This window comes from Artemia franciscana, chromosome 7, assembly GCF_032884065.1.
Source record: "Artemia franciscana chromosome 7, ASM3288406v1, whole genome shotgun sequence".
Lineage (NCBI taxonomy): Eukaryota > Metazoa > Arthropoda > Branchiopoda > Anostraca > Artemiidae > Artemia > Artemia franciscana.
The window spans coordinates 27,141,726-27,156,344 of NC_088869.1; the positions used below are offsets into that span (position 1 = coordinate 27,141,726).

The 14,619-nt window shown below is 36.4% G+C and overlaps 1 protein-coding gene and 1 pseudogene across 1 annotated transcript in view; one reads left to right on the plus strand and one right to left on the minus strand.

Annotated features, from left to right (window-relative positions):
* LOC136029082 (endoplasmic reticulum lectin 1-like) overlaps positions 1-14,619 on the plus strand; it is a gene marked incomplete in the record, with an annotated part of 524,377 nt that overhangs the window by 347,360 nt on the left and 162,398 nt on the right.
* LOC136029083 (endoplasmic reticulum lectin 1-like) overlaps positions 1-14,619 on the minus strand; it is a 39,255-nt pseudogene that overhangs the window by 2,121 nt on the left and 22,515 nt on the right.

A 14,619-nucleotide genomic window follows, 5' to 3' on the forward strand; every position in this document is an offset into this window, starting at 1 on the left:
CCAAGGAAATTATGGCCTAGTAAACGACACACCATTTGTACTGGACTTTGATGAATACATAATTCTTCTGGGTTTAGTCTATTTTGGCGGTTTTTTTAGGCAGAAAAACTTCTTCCTTCCTAACTTATTAAGTAAGGGTTGCCTCCCCATAGTTGAATATTATTTGTAGGCATGAATATTTAATGGGTCAGAGGTAACAGGTTTGAGATTGTCTGCACACGATTTCTACTCTTGCAGATAGAAGAGCATCATCAAGTAAGGAAAACCATGTTGGGATCAAGATGGGCCCAGGATTGCACAAGACCTCCATTAAACTGGAAGTCCGAGGGGCTTTCTTGTTGTCCGGTTCTAAACCGGCTTCGTTTAGACTTGAGAAAATGAGCTAGTCCCAGCCTTGTAATGATTCTTGGACCATTCCTTTTCTCGAGGCCATAATAATGTCAACGATTTAAAGAATATGAAAGATGCAACTTGGAATGTTACAACGTTGAAAAAAACAAAACAACTATCGTATCGATATTTTGAGTCACGAATTCTGACACTTCGAACTCTATACGTATCCCAAGGATGGAAAATATGAAAATAGATTATAAAGAATTTATTTATTCATGCAGGAAGGCTGGGATGCGTAGATAGGTAGTAGGGTTCATGATGAAAAAGGAATCCGCCAAGTCTTATTTAGTTTGGGAAGGTAATAATAATAGAATATAAATCGCTCATTTTATGACTATAAAATGCAAGGTATCAGACATAGTAGTATATGCCCCTGTGGACCCCACTGATGGAGGAGTCCCAGGTAGAAATATGATACTTTTATTAGATAATTTTAATGCCCAGGCCAGTAGAAAATGGGACAGATGGTATCCTAGCTCAAGTAAATTTGGTAAAGGAAAAGAAAACAGCAATGGTTGCGGCTTGCTGTAGGTATAAATATCTAGTTAAAACTAAAACAGCATTTGGGTCATAAAATGACCCGTAAGTTAACATGGTATTCGCATGATGGTAAGACAACTAAGCTAAATTACAATATTTTTGAAAACCGAAGACTGGCAAGATCAATATAAGATACTAGGGCATATAAGAGGGTTGTTATTGATGTTAATAGTAAAGATAGACCATCTAGTGGCACCTGGGCTTAGTTTAAAGCTGAAATTTAGGAAGGGTAACTACCTTCCTGGAAGCAATGACGTGTCTATAGACTCCACGATAAGAATATTAGAGAAACTTTCCAAGAACACAACTTTAGGAAAACAGTTTGTGAAGTCCCTGACGGCGAAAAAAGTTTAAAAAGGAGAAAAAAGTCAGAAACACAGCTAGGAATATTAGTGAAAATGCTTTATGTTTAATAGAGAGGAGGAGTACAGGAACTATATGAGTGAGAGATAATATGAAAACGAGCGGAATGTAAAGAAATAATAAACTAAAAATTAAATTAAGAATGACTGAAGTGGAGGACATCGATGAAATTACCGAGAACCTGAAAGATGCAGCCAGATGGCATAATAGTAAAATATTGTACTGGGTCGTGGATTGAGAGGCTCAGACTGGACTTGTGCCAGTTAAAGATAGGGGCGAGGTCACAATTAGCGATAAGGAGAGTTAAATAGAAGTGATTAAAACATCTTGATAATGTGTTAAACTGCGATAGAGTTATAGGAAAAGAATGAAAAAAGTTGGAGACACTTCGGATGCAAAGGAAGATTTATTTCGTAAGGAAGAATTAGTCGGAATATTAAAAGGATTAACAAAATATTCAATTCCTAGGTATTGACAGTGTGGTAAATGAATTTTTTAAATATGGTTTTTATGAGGTTAGCAAGAAGTTCTGAAGATTATGAATATGAGTTTTGAAAAAGGATAATTACGTAGCAATTTTAGGAAAACTAATTAAACCCCTCCATAAGAAAGATGATAAGAATGCGTTTGGTAATTATAAGAGGCATTAACCTGGTTTTATAGGAAGCAAATTCCTTAATACTATAATAGTTTTCAGACTTAGAGATGCTGTAGGTAAGATTTTAAGAGAAGAAAATTATGGCTTTAGGAAGGGTAACAAATGGAACAATTTTTCATTCTTGGGTTTATAATTGAGAAGTGCCTGAGCCATCAAACCATTTAGTTCTCAATTGCAGATTATGAGCAAACGTTTGATTCAGCTGATAGAAGAGCTTTAGCAAAGGTCCTATCCTTATATGGTGTAGCAGATAAATACACGAGAATAACACTGCTGTGGTTAAGGTAGGAAATAAGGTTACTAGCTGGTTTCGTATTAAACCAAGAGTTAATACGGGTTGGGTTCCACCAATATTTATATTGATCATTTTGATTTACTTTATCCTAAATAGCACCGCAAAGGCAATTGAAGGACCAGGAATCAAATAGAAAAGTAAAAGGTTTGAAAATTAATGTTAAGAAGACTAGGTTGCTAAGACTAGTAATACGTGAAGGTGAAAAGGTGATGTTGGATCACAAGACGATCGATCGAGTGGACAGCTTCACTTACATAGTTAGTATTATTAGTAAAGAAGATGTTCAAAGTAGAATAGTCAAGGCCTGGTGTGTTTTTTTTTTCACAGTAAAAAAAAGTTTGGGAGAATAGGAAGGTAAGTCTCCGAACCAAGATTAGCGTGGGCGCTCCACAAAAAAGAGGATTTGCTAGATGTTTTCCAGAGAAATTGCCTACAAATTGTTTTGGATACCCGACTGAATAGTCGTATCTCAAACAACTAGCTGTACGAAAAACGATGTTGATTAAATCCCACTGCCTAGGGCTATAATGAGAGAAAGGAATTGTCTTCCAAAGATTGTCTTTGTCGGCCAATCGTCTAGGGCCAAACGATAAGAAGGTCGTCCTTGAATAGGGTGGAAAGATGTCGTAAGGAAAATTTAAGGGAAAGGGGAACTTCTTAAGAAGGTGTAAAAGAGGGAACCTTTGAATATATTGGGATGAAGGAAGAGCGTGCGTAGCTGTATTGGCCTCAGACGGTTTGGTACTGCAGTCAGTTATTAGTAATAGCGGTAGTATCAACTTTTATTAGCCTTGATATTGCAGGGAAGAACTGAAAGAGCTTCGTAGCTGACATTTCATTTTTATTTATCTTTTATATCGTTAAATAAAATAACTAAAATATTTATGACAATGTAATTGTCACAATCTGACAAAACAAAACCAATCAGGCAGTAAAAATAAAATGAGAAATATCACATCCAGTTTATAAAAGGGGGAAAAAAAATCAAAAAAGCCAAGTACTATTTCCTTTATTGACGCCGTAGCAAGCATACACTTGAGAACGTGCGCACCCTTATATAATACCCATACAAGAGACTATTCCATTAATAACAAGAAAAAAAAATGCCCAAAAAAACACAAGCACATAATTCTACGCTAATGAAATCAGGCTCTACGCTTTGCGGGTTACCCAACAACCATGAGTTTTGGTGCTTTGAATATTCATTTAATACTTTATGACATCATATTAGTCCTGATCCAATTATTTAAGATACTCACCCCATAAAGACAGTAGTCCCCTTTTAAGAAATCTTCAATTAACTTCTCATCAACTGGATACTGAACTGTTGGAGCTATTTCTGGCGGTCCGAAACTTCTCCTTTTCCACCTTCTAACCTAGAAAATCAAAATAATCATAAATATTTTTGCATAAGATTTTGACAGAAAATCTTGTAGGCCAAAGGATATTAAATAAACGAAGGTAAAGAATCACGATATTTGTGTTGCTAACTTATGATTTATGTCTATGCTAATTTGTTGAACCTTGCTCGCTTTGGTCTATTCGGTCTATTTATTCGAAAAAACTATTTGAGCTGAAATTTAGGATGAATTTTTTTCGACATGAACTTCCTTTCATATGCAAAAAACTCTTTCGCATGCTCGACCTATGGTCCGCGAAGCTCAGGTACCGATCTCCTGATCAAATCATCTGACGTTTGACCTGCTTTTCACCCCGATTTCTCAAGGTTTCTTGAGAAGCTTACTGATCTTCTGAATTTCTGCCTTCGGTCAGAAGTGTGATGCGTGATTGGGGGCAAATCATCCATCATCCATCGTTTTCTGTCTCCAGGTACTCATTTGGGACTAGGCCGAATTTACCCAGGCTTAGAGTCACTGCTGACCCCAATCACAAATTAAACAATCACCAACATTAGAACTCGATCACTAGCCCTGAATGACGAAGGACATTTTAGATATTAGAACAATCAAAAATTTGAGAATTACTTATGTCCATAGATAAGCCGAATCTTCTTGGGATTTAAAAATAATACGGAAGACTATTAACCAAGCATCAAGATTTCCTGCGATTGCACATGATCTATGCCTGGCAATACGAAACACGGGGTCGATCCCAGGTACGGCATGGATGATAGGAAAGAGGACCTGTCTGTTAAATAAATTCGAACGAAATATATGGATGCACTATGCACCACAAATGGTTCAAAAGGAACTTTTTCTGTGCCCAGAAAGAAATAATTTGATTCAACTTCTTCTTCTTGTTGTTGAGTTATACAGGCGAAATAACTATTTGGAGATACTAATACTTAGTCTCCACGCCATTCCAGGAATTTGATTTTAATTAACTTAAAATAACAAATCCATGAAGTTATTTGGCAAAATTTCTTGCTATGGAAGTACACATTGAAATAAAACTCCTTGTATAGTTTCTAAATATCGTTTTCTTCGTTTTTCTTGCCTGTTACATAGTAAAACACCCCTGAACAGTGCTATTTGGTTTGAAATCAGGCTATCTATTTTAGGAAAAAGTATAAAGATTCTCCAGAGCCATTGATGGCGCATAGAGTGTCCAACTGACTTTTAAGTTTCGTGGTCTTTTTGCTGGGACAGGTAACAAGCCCGTTACCTAATCTTATAGGGAGGATATTATCTCCAAGACTGTTCTCTACTTCTTATATAAGATTTAGTTGGTGATCATGGTTTCAATAACAGCCGCAACAATGAAAAGAGTGAACCAAGGCCAATAGTAACTGAAGGCAAAAAAAAAACGTTTGAAAACAACTGTCTAGTGAGAAACTTTGGGAAAAAATGGCCTTTAGTCTGAAGAAATGAAAAAAGACTTTAGCTGAACAATAACTTACTGATGACACTGTTTAATTTGCCAGACCATTTAATTATTTACTTATCCTTTTGAATGTGCCGCCTGATTATCTGTAGAGTTAAACAGCTCTAAACGAAAGAGCTAGTTTCTAGTAAATAAAAATACACAAAGTACATTAATAAAGGTTTGAATTTTTTATTGTAACAATGAGAAACTGTTTTTTTTTCAGGGTCTTAATTGAAAAAAAATAAAATAAAATTCCGTTATTTATGTATTTTCATTCTATTTATAACTGGAAGACAGTGTGGTCTATGAAATTATCCAAGTCGTTTACATTGTCATGAAAATGTTTGCTCCAAGTATTTTTTAAATGTCTAGCAATTTACCTTTACATATATATCCGACTGGTTTTAGTCAACTTAATTTTCTATCTTATTCAAATAACCAAAGAAATTTGTTCGTATTTTACTTGATTTATTTTAGCGTGTTGAAGAAATAAACAATTTTTCATCTATTGAGTCCCATAACAAAAATACCTCAGACAGGTTTCAAATGTTTCAATCTTTTAAAAAGGAATTAAAAAAAAAAAAACAAAAAAATAGAGAGGAGAGAGACAGACGATGAAGGCGAAACTGGGATTGAGCGGAGGAAGAGGGAGACAGTAGGGGAAGATAACAATAATTGCGGTAGCAAGAATTAAAATATTGCTTATATTAAAGGCTTTTCCATTTTTCTGTGAAGAAACAGAAGGAGAAAACATTTTTCACAAAAAAATGAAGAAAAAAAACCCATCCAAATTACGAAAAAATAATGGATAAAAAAGAGCAACTGAGAAAAAACACAACAAAATTTAAACACTTCAATGCAATGTCACAAATATGAAACCTACTTTCAAAGGTCTGTGACTCAGCAAGCATAGACAGGGATAATGAATCGAAATGAAACTATAAAATCCGGAAAATGATCCATAAAATATTACAAAATACAAGTAATTATATCACTTGAAGCATCAATTAGCAACTTACTGTTTTTCAGTTGGCTCTCTTGATTTTGCAGTAGTTAGAAGTGTTACTAGATTCTCGCTGTCTTTAGATCCCAAAGCTCTCACTTCGATCTGAATACCAGAATCTGAACCAAGTCCAAATGATTCCTAAGAACATAATAAAAAATAACAAACCTTAACACTAACGTACAAATATGGTCAAAGGTAAAATGCGAAACAACAGATAGGATATGCAGTACGAAAGAGGTAACTAAAGGCTATATGTAATAAAAACACACTGCTTCCTATGTTTTAGTCTCACGACCATAGCTTAGATACCAATACAGTTATGAAAACTCGATTTATTTTTGGGACACAGTGCGCAGTAGTGATGCTAGCGGCTGGAGACAGGAAACTGGCAGCACAGCTTAGATACCAATATACTAGTATCTAAAACTAGATTTTAGATACCACGTATTTCATGCATATGAAATACATGGGCACGATAGGAGTTTTCATAACTGTGTTGGTATCTAACTCCTATATTTATTTCTGATTTGGCTCCATCTAGCCTTCGATCTTCAAATGATATCTACATTCCGTCTACCCTACTATTCGATAAGATTTCAATCCCCTCATTGCTTGTCAACAGGTCTGGAATTCACTACCTTCTTCAGTACAGGGATGCCACTCATTTGGGACTTTTAAAAGGATTCTTCAGGATCATTTACTAAAGAATAAAACAGAATAATATTGTTTTCTTTTTTTCCCTCTGAGGAGTTGATGACCCCTGTGTTCTGTTCGTGGTGTGTGGTTGTCTTCTCTGCACTTGACTTCCAGGCCTCAGGTATGTTCTCCATTTTTTTTTTTTTTAGTTGTTGCTTATATTGTATCCACCTTATATATATTGCTTATATTGTAGTTGTTGCTTCTTTTTTTATTCCCCTTGTATCCCTGACCATGTAGCCTTTCGAGGGGAATTAAGTGTGTCGTAATAAGTGGATTATATTCCAATCTTGAACTGTATTTCGTATTGTCTTGCATTTAATAATAAGCTTCTTTCTCTCTCTAAGCTGTGCTCACGACATACCATTGAAAGCAAAGTCCGAGGTCTAAAAGTGAATCGTTGGTATTATCACGAAAGCGTTTCCCCCTAAGTAGAGACTCTTTTGAGAAGCATACAAACATTTTTGCTAGAAATAATAAACGAATTCATACACGAAAATTAGAAATGCAACAGCTTTAATATAATTCCAGGAAAATATTTATTCTTCAGCTTTCTCAAGCTCGATATCCTATTTTTGAAGCTAGTATCTATCAACAGTGGTAGAGGGTCAGATTCGTGATTTCAATATAAGTGAGAACTGTGGGAAAGCAAACTACTTCCATGCCAAGGGGGTGATACTATGGAAATCTCCACCCAGTGGAACCCTCGGTAATACAAATACTAGCCTACGAGCCGTTAAGTGAAAAATTTTAGGCAGTCACCTAGAATGGCTCAGGATAGGTTAGGATATCACCCAAGGTGCTAGATACTGAAATGGCTACAAGAGAATGTAGTTTCTTCACTAAAGCAGTATGATAACTAAGAATTCAGACTATATGAAATATGTAGGAATAGCAAGAAGAACAAGTTATTTTCGCTTTAACTTATTGCACATGGTAAAGTAAAAGAGTCTGAGTAACATTGACACTTAAGGTAACAACACTGGATATAACTAAGTATATCCCAGGAGTATGGGGACTATAATACGGCAGAAATATAAGAAGTTTCTTGATAAATAATTTAAAGGTTATTTTAGGCATAATTCTTGACGATGACATGTACAGAAATCTCTGCGAAAGAATTGGTTCAATCACACCCAGTATGTATATTAGAGTGGCTTAGGTGGCTACGGATTGCACTTCGAATGGTCATTATTAAATAGTACGTAAAGCCACGAGACAGGAATTAAGCTGAAATGTGATCATAATGTTAAATATAATCTTGAAAAGCCTTGTGGTTTTCTTGAAAAGTTAGAAACTCCAAAGAGAGTGAGATGAGGGAGCATACACCAGTGTCAGTTGAATTCGAATAAAGGTTGTGGTGAGTTTGTAGCAATAGTAGCTATGTTTACACTGCAGGTAATTAAAAGACGAAATAAGAAAATTAGAAGTATAATTTTACTGCCAAACTCAAGTCTTCATAAGACAATCGACATATCTTAATTATGGAGAAAGAATTCACCGCCCTTCATAGCTTTCTTTAAATTTCTATTATTTCTTGCAAGGAACTGCAAAGTGGTAAGAGGGTTAAGCGATTAGAGGCGAACACACTGGCAAATCCTTTCCTCTATTTTAATTGTTTAAAACTCATGGTTTTTTTTTCTATTACCCCTGTAGGGAACTCAATATTACTGTCCAAAGGGATACTTTTTAAATCATATTGACGATGTGTCTAACACGCAATGAAATTTAGCCAACGCCTAGACGAACAATTTCTATCTTAGTCAGTTAGAATTGGGGAATCACATAACTGCTGTTACGAAGAGTCTGCTAGCAAACATTCCGGTACTAACTAAGTCTTACTGTGACTGTGAATTACCCTAAACCGTCATTGGATGATCGGCCAAAAGCGTTCAATTAATCCCTTTTTTTCTTTCGGAAGTATTAATGTTCTTACGTCATATGTGTTTCCAAGAGTTTCTTGGGAAGTTTTCCGGAACATTCGAAGTGCTTTCCATAACCGTCAAGTTCAAATGATTAAGTTTGGTAGAAAAATGGCATTACGACTATAGATATTTTATTTTATGTGGATAGAATTCTCGTCTATAACATGGTCCCAAAACATTAGCTAGAGACATTAAAAGTCAAACCCTCAAAATAATAAATAAGAGAATAAACAGAAACCGGAAATGAAACTCACCAAAATATTTTGATGTCTCAGAAGAAGTGATTCACTTTCAAGTTCCATCAAGGCAACTGGCCGTTTCGGATTCTCTCCAATCGGAGTACATGTAATCTTCTTTTCGCTAGACTCAACTGGCCTAAAAAAAACAGAGCCACTAATAATCAGAATCACCACTGACCCATTGAAAAAGAACCGGGCAAATCATCCAAAAATCAATAGACTAGACTAATAAAATAACTATGGCGAATACCTGTTAAGCCCACGGGGTACCAAATCTTGGGTACCACTCAACCTATTGAATCAGGAATGGCATATTTCTTAACAAACGGTAAGTTTTTGATCAAGACTGCATCATTATAATGCAGAATGTTTGTGTTTTTGGATGACATTCAAAATAGTATTATATCAATTCATGGCTCCCTCGATGATGATCTAAAGCTATACTAGCTGAGGCACAGGATTTTTTTTTTCCTAGTTGAGAAGACTAATGCCAAGGCTAATCTCTATTACTGCTTAGTACTCTAATGAAGAAAAGAGATGACGATTTGATTCAAAGTGCTTTGATTCAACTCATTGAGATGATTTAAACAACTTTGAACTACCTGCATATATAGTCGACTAATCTTCAGCCTCATCGAAAATAATTGAGCATTTACACGAACAGAGAACATGGTTTGGTCAGTAGCATTTCCTTCGGGCACTCCACTTTGGAGCTAAGACACTGTGTGAACTGGATAAGACAAATTCTCCAGCGTCGGTGAAGAGTCACCATCTGTTCAACCATTACTCTAGTGACCAAATTGCAGAAGAAAAATTAATTTTCTACCTTCTTAAACATATTGCGCAGTAAAAATAAATTTGAAAAGGCTTTTAGAGGAAAGCTTGCATTGTAAGCGAATCAGAATTTCCAGAGAAAAAAAGAAATCAAACTGGAAAAACTACCTTGCTTCTTTTTCATCTTCAAATAGAGTCGTCTAATGGCTAGTCAATTTATGCCTGCCCTTTTTCCACAGGCGGTAGGGGTGTATTCTGAACATAATTTCAAATCAGATTAGAATATTTGAAGCAACGTTAATGACAGTACCACAGACATTTTGACAAAATCATTTCTTATCTTAAAATTAAAAAAAAAAGAAACTAAAAAGTTCCCAATGGAAAATGGTAGATCATAGGTCTAGGTTGTTTTTCCTTCATTATTAATATCTGTTACCAAGTGTACATTCGGCAAAAGTAAAGAATGTACGAAACTACTCTCTGTTTTACAAGAAACATAGGAAATGTCAACACCTGCAAAGTGCTTCTTACTTAATTTGTCTCCAACAAACATAGAAAATGTCATAACATAGAAGAATAGGACAATAGGAAATGTCCAGAAACATGGGAAATGTTAACGCCTGCAAAGTGCTTCTAATATAATTTGCTTTCAACAAACATAATAAATGTCATAACATAGGAACATGAGAAATGTCCAGATTGTTCAGAAACATAGGAAATGTCAACACTTGCAAAGCACTTCTTATTTAATTTGCTTTCACCAAAAAAAGGGCATTTTAAAGGAAAGTAGAGAGAAATTAAAACCTGAAACGAACAGAAAGGTCATAAAATAAGTCAAAGTGAAAGCGAATGAGTGCAACTTAACTGCAAACCTAACTAAAATAACGAGCATGATCAACCTACAATGACTGAGTAAAATAACATTGAACAGAAATCTAAATGAATAATTAAGTCAAACTTACAACGAACCGAAAGTATCATAAATAACAGTGGATCTCCATTTAAATTAAAGTACCATATACACTATATCCAAAACATTATTTTTTTAAAAGTAATTTTTTTGTCATAACATAAAAATAAGCAAAATACATGACGGAATATTTTCCAAATAAATATAATTGCAATTTACACTTTAGTTTTGGTATTTTATAACGATACTTTTTTCCGTCACTATTTCTATTTTTGATTCCGTTTCAATTCAGTGTAGAAAATTGATGCCTATACAAAAAGTTTATAAGATGGACTGGTGGTTTTTGAAGCAGTATATTTAGCACTTATTTACTTATACTTGTTGCAGGACCAGAAGTGGACGCCTCACCCGGCACTTAGAAGACTACGTATCGTTGACTCATTTGTCACGATCTTGTTCCAGCTCCTCAGCAAACCGGAGCCAGCAGCTCTCCCACTTTCTGCTAAACCTTCAAAATTCACCAATCGGGGCGAGGTCGTTTTTGGCAGTTACCCACCAATTCTTCCATTGATCACCAGGTCGCCTGCTATAAGCACTTGCTTTATGATGCGGTCATTAGATCGTTTAAGCACAGGGCTAAGCCAACACACTCTTCTCTGTTTGACAATCGTGGCAGCGGGATCGATGTTACAGCAGCGATGGCGCAGATCAACATTTGAGATTCTGTCGGAGCATCGAATTCTCAGGGGTTTTCGTAAACAGCGGTGGTCAAAGACTTCCAAATCATGGAGATTAAGTGTCTTCAGTAGCCAAGTTTCGACTGCATAGAAGACAACAGATCTAACATCCACTTTATAGACATAAATTTTTGTCTTCATGTTGATCTTCCGTCGGTTCCACAAATGACGGCGGAGTTGTGAGAAGATGGCTTGGGCTTTGTTGATTCTGTTCTGTACATCAATGTCACAGCCTTCACGAGGGTCTATTATTGAGCCAAGATAGGTGAAGCTATTGGTTCTTTCCAATTCTTGTCCGTAAAGCACAAGCTGATAATCCGACTGTATGTTTAGGTCCATGACTTTAGTTTTGGCCGTGTTCATCTTCATACCCAGTAGCTGAGAGAATTGTGTTTCATTCAACATTGCTTGGGCAGTTGCTGGATCAGCAGCAAGAGCGACGATGCCCAATCCCAATTAATGCTTAATCCCATATCAACACCTTCAAAACTCAAGAGTGCTCTTTCTAGAACCCAGTCTATACAGTAGTTAAACAAAACCGGAGACAATATGCACCCCTGTTTTACGCTTTCCACATTGAAAGGCTCAATTTCTTCGCCCAGCACTCTTACTGTCGATTTGCAATGCTTGTAGTAGGCCTTCAACAATTCTATGAATTCAACCGGCATACCATCTTCCATCATGATTCACCAAAGGCCTTCTCGGGTCACAGAGTCGAAAGCAGCCGCAAAATAAAAGAGCACGGTAATTATGGGGAGGTTTTAGCGTTTGCACTGTTGGAGAATCGGGCGAAGAGTGAAGATCTGGTCAGTGCACCTTCTCCCTGTTCGAAACTCCCACTAATTTTTACGTGTCCGCTCATTCCTTGCTTCCTCGAACCTTTAAAGCAAAATCATCGCGAATACTTTGGTAGCCATATCCATGAATGATATCCCTCGGCAGTTGCGGCTGTCGCATTCTTCCCTCTTCTTAAATACTGGCATTATTACTGACACCTTCTAATCAGACGGGAAGGTCTTCTTCTCCCGTATCAGATTGATGAGGGTTTGAAGTTGCTCCACTACAAAATGTGGTTAGGCCTTGTAAACGTCGGTAAGGAGACCATCTTCTCCAGGCAACTTAATGTTTTTTCGCCGTTTGATCACGTTTAGTATCTCTGAAGGTAGATGTGGTCCCATGCCAATTTCATATGGTCTTCTAGCTGTTGGTGGCAGCATCGGTATTGCATCTTTCCCATCTGTATTTAGATTAAGCAGGTCTTTGAAGTGATTCTTTCAGTGATCATGTTTATCTTGTACGTCTGGGATCGCACTCCCTTGAGCGTCTTTTAAGGGACCAGCGATAGGTGACTTTTTTTTTCCAGTTATTCCTTTGATGGTTCTATACAGTCTTCTCGAGTCATTATTTTTGGCTGCTTTTTCCATCGCTAAAGCACCCGCAATTGCTGGAGGTCTTGACATAAGCTGGTTTTAACCTGTATGCGTTGCGACTTTTTTACTTTTATCCATGCGTTTGATGCCTGTCGCTTAGCCTTGATTAGCTTTACAGTTTTCTCTGAGACATAATTTGTTCTCGTCTTTGCAGGAGCATAGCCGATAACTTCAGCGGCCCCATTTTCAGCGGTGTTCTGGAATTATTTCCATCAGGTGGTAGGGTCTTCATAACAGTCTGTCAGGCTTACGAACTGGTTCAGTAACTTCAGGTAAAAGTCTTCTTTCACCATTCTGATTTTCAGTTTCTTTACATTCGACTTCCTTTTTGGGGGGTGTCTGTTCCTCATGCTCAACTTCAGGAGTATTTTCCCACCTACAAGCATATGATCGCTTCCAGAATCCCGTGCACGCCCCTCTATAAGCTCGAGAATCGATGAGTGAGGAGCACCAACGCAGACGGATCGATATGTGGTCGATTTTGGCAGCTGTGGAGCCATCTTTTGAGCCCCAAGTTATCCTTTGAGAGGGTTTGTGTTGGAACATGGTGTCTTGATGGTAAGATTATGAGTTCTCGCGGACTGGAGTAGTCTATCCATATTGGGGCACCGCTAGCCGTATGTGAATGGACCAACAATATCGCGGGCATTAGGGTATGTTTGACCAACACGGGAGTATCAATCACCCGCTAAAATTAGCAAGTCTCGTTTGGGGTATTTCTACACTGTAATCTCCAGATCAGTGTAAAAGGAGTCCTTATCAGAATCCTTTACCACTCTCGTTGATGCGTAAACGGCAGTGATAGAGTTGTCGGATAATCAGTATGCTTAGCTTGCTGAAGCAATCTTTTGAATTTATGGACCAATAAATGACCCTTCAATTCATCTTCATCATTTGAAAGGAATCTATTCAAAAGCCAGAAAGTATTGAGGAAATTAATAGTACATTATACTAATGAAAATAAATTATTTATTTCAACCACATTGCAAAACAGAAAAAAGAATTGCTGGCAGTTTATACGGTATATAATTGCTAGTAAATTAATAAAAATTGAAAACTACCCAAAATAAGTTTCGTTTTTAAAAAGAACAAATGACGCTAGAGCTTTTAGAGGATTGTAGGGGGTGGCAGCTCGACTCTTGTTTGCAGTAGTTTCTGTTAAATTTATGTTATACTATTATGAAAAAAAAAACTATTATAGTGGGTAGCCACCTTTGAAAAGACATTGAATTTACTGACAGTAGACGGCATCAATTACAATGCTCCCACAACCTTTAAATCAGCAATAATAAAAGAAATTACAAAGAAAACAAACAAAGAAAAGAGATTTAGAAAAATGGGAAATCAGCAGAGGCACAAAAAGCCAAGAAAAAAAAAATACATCTTGATGGCGCATAACAATAATAAAACATACATTTAACGAATATAAATTATTTTTGTTAGTATATATTAAAAATAAATAAAACTACCCTTCTTCTCGAAACTGAGGTTTACACAACTCGATACTGTGGTTTTTACACTGTGGTCGTTCTCTCACCGAATGTCTCATTTGCACATTTTCGGGCCTTTGTCCCTGATACTGCCCTTTTCCCCACCCTGAAAATGGTTTTTTCAGTTTCATTTATAAAAAAAGACAACAATAGCTTCGATAATGTCAAAGATAAAACTCAGTACAAAAACCCCAAGCAATTGTTTTTACCCTATTATCTCTATTCCCAGACAATTTAAATAATTTTAGAATTCTTCCCATAATTTCTAATGTTTCTAAGTATAATTTTTATTTTTTAGTTTTGTCTTAGTTCTATTAAATAAATTCCTGAAATGTTC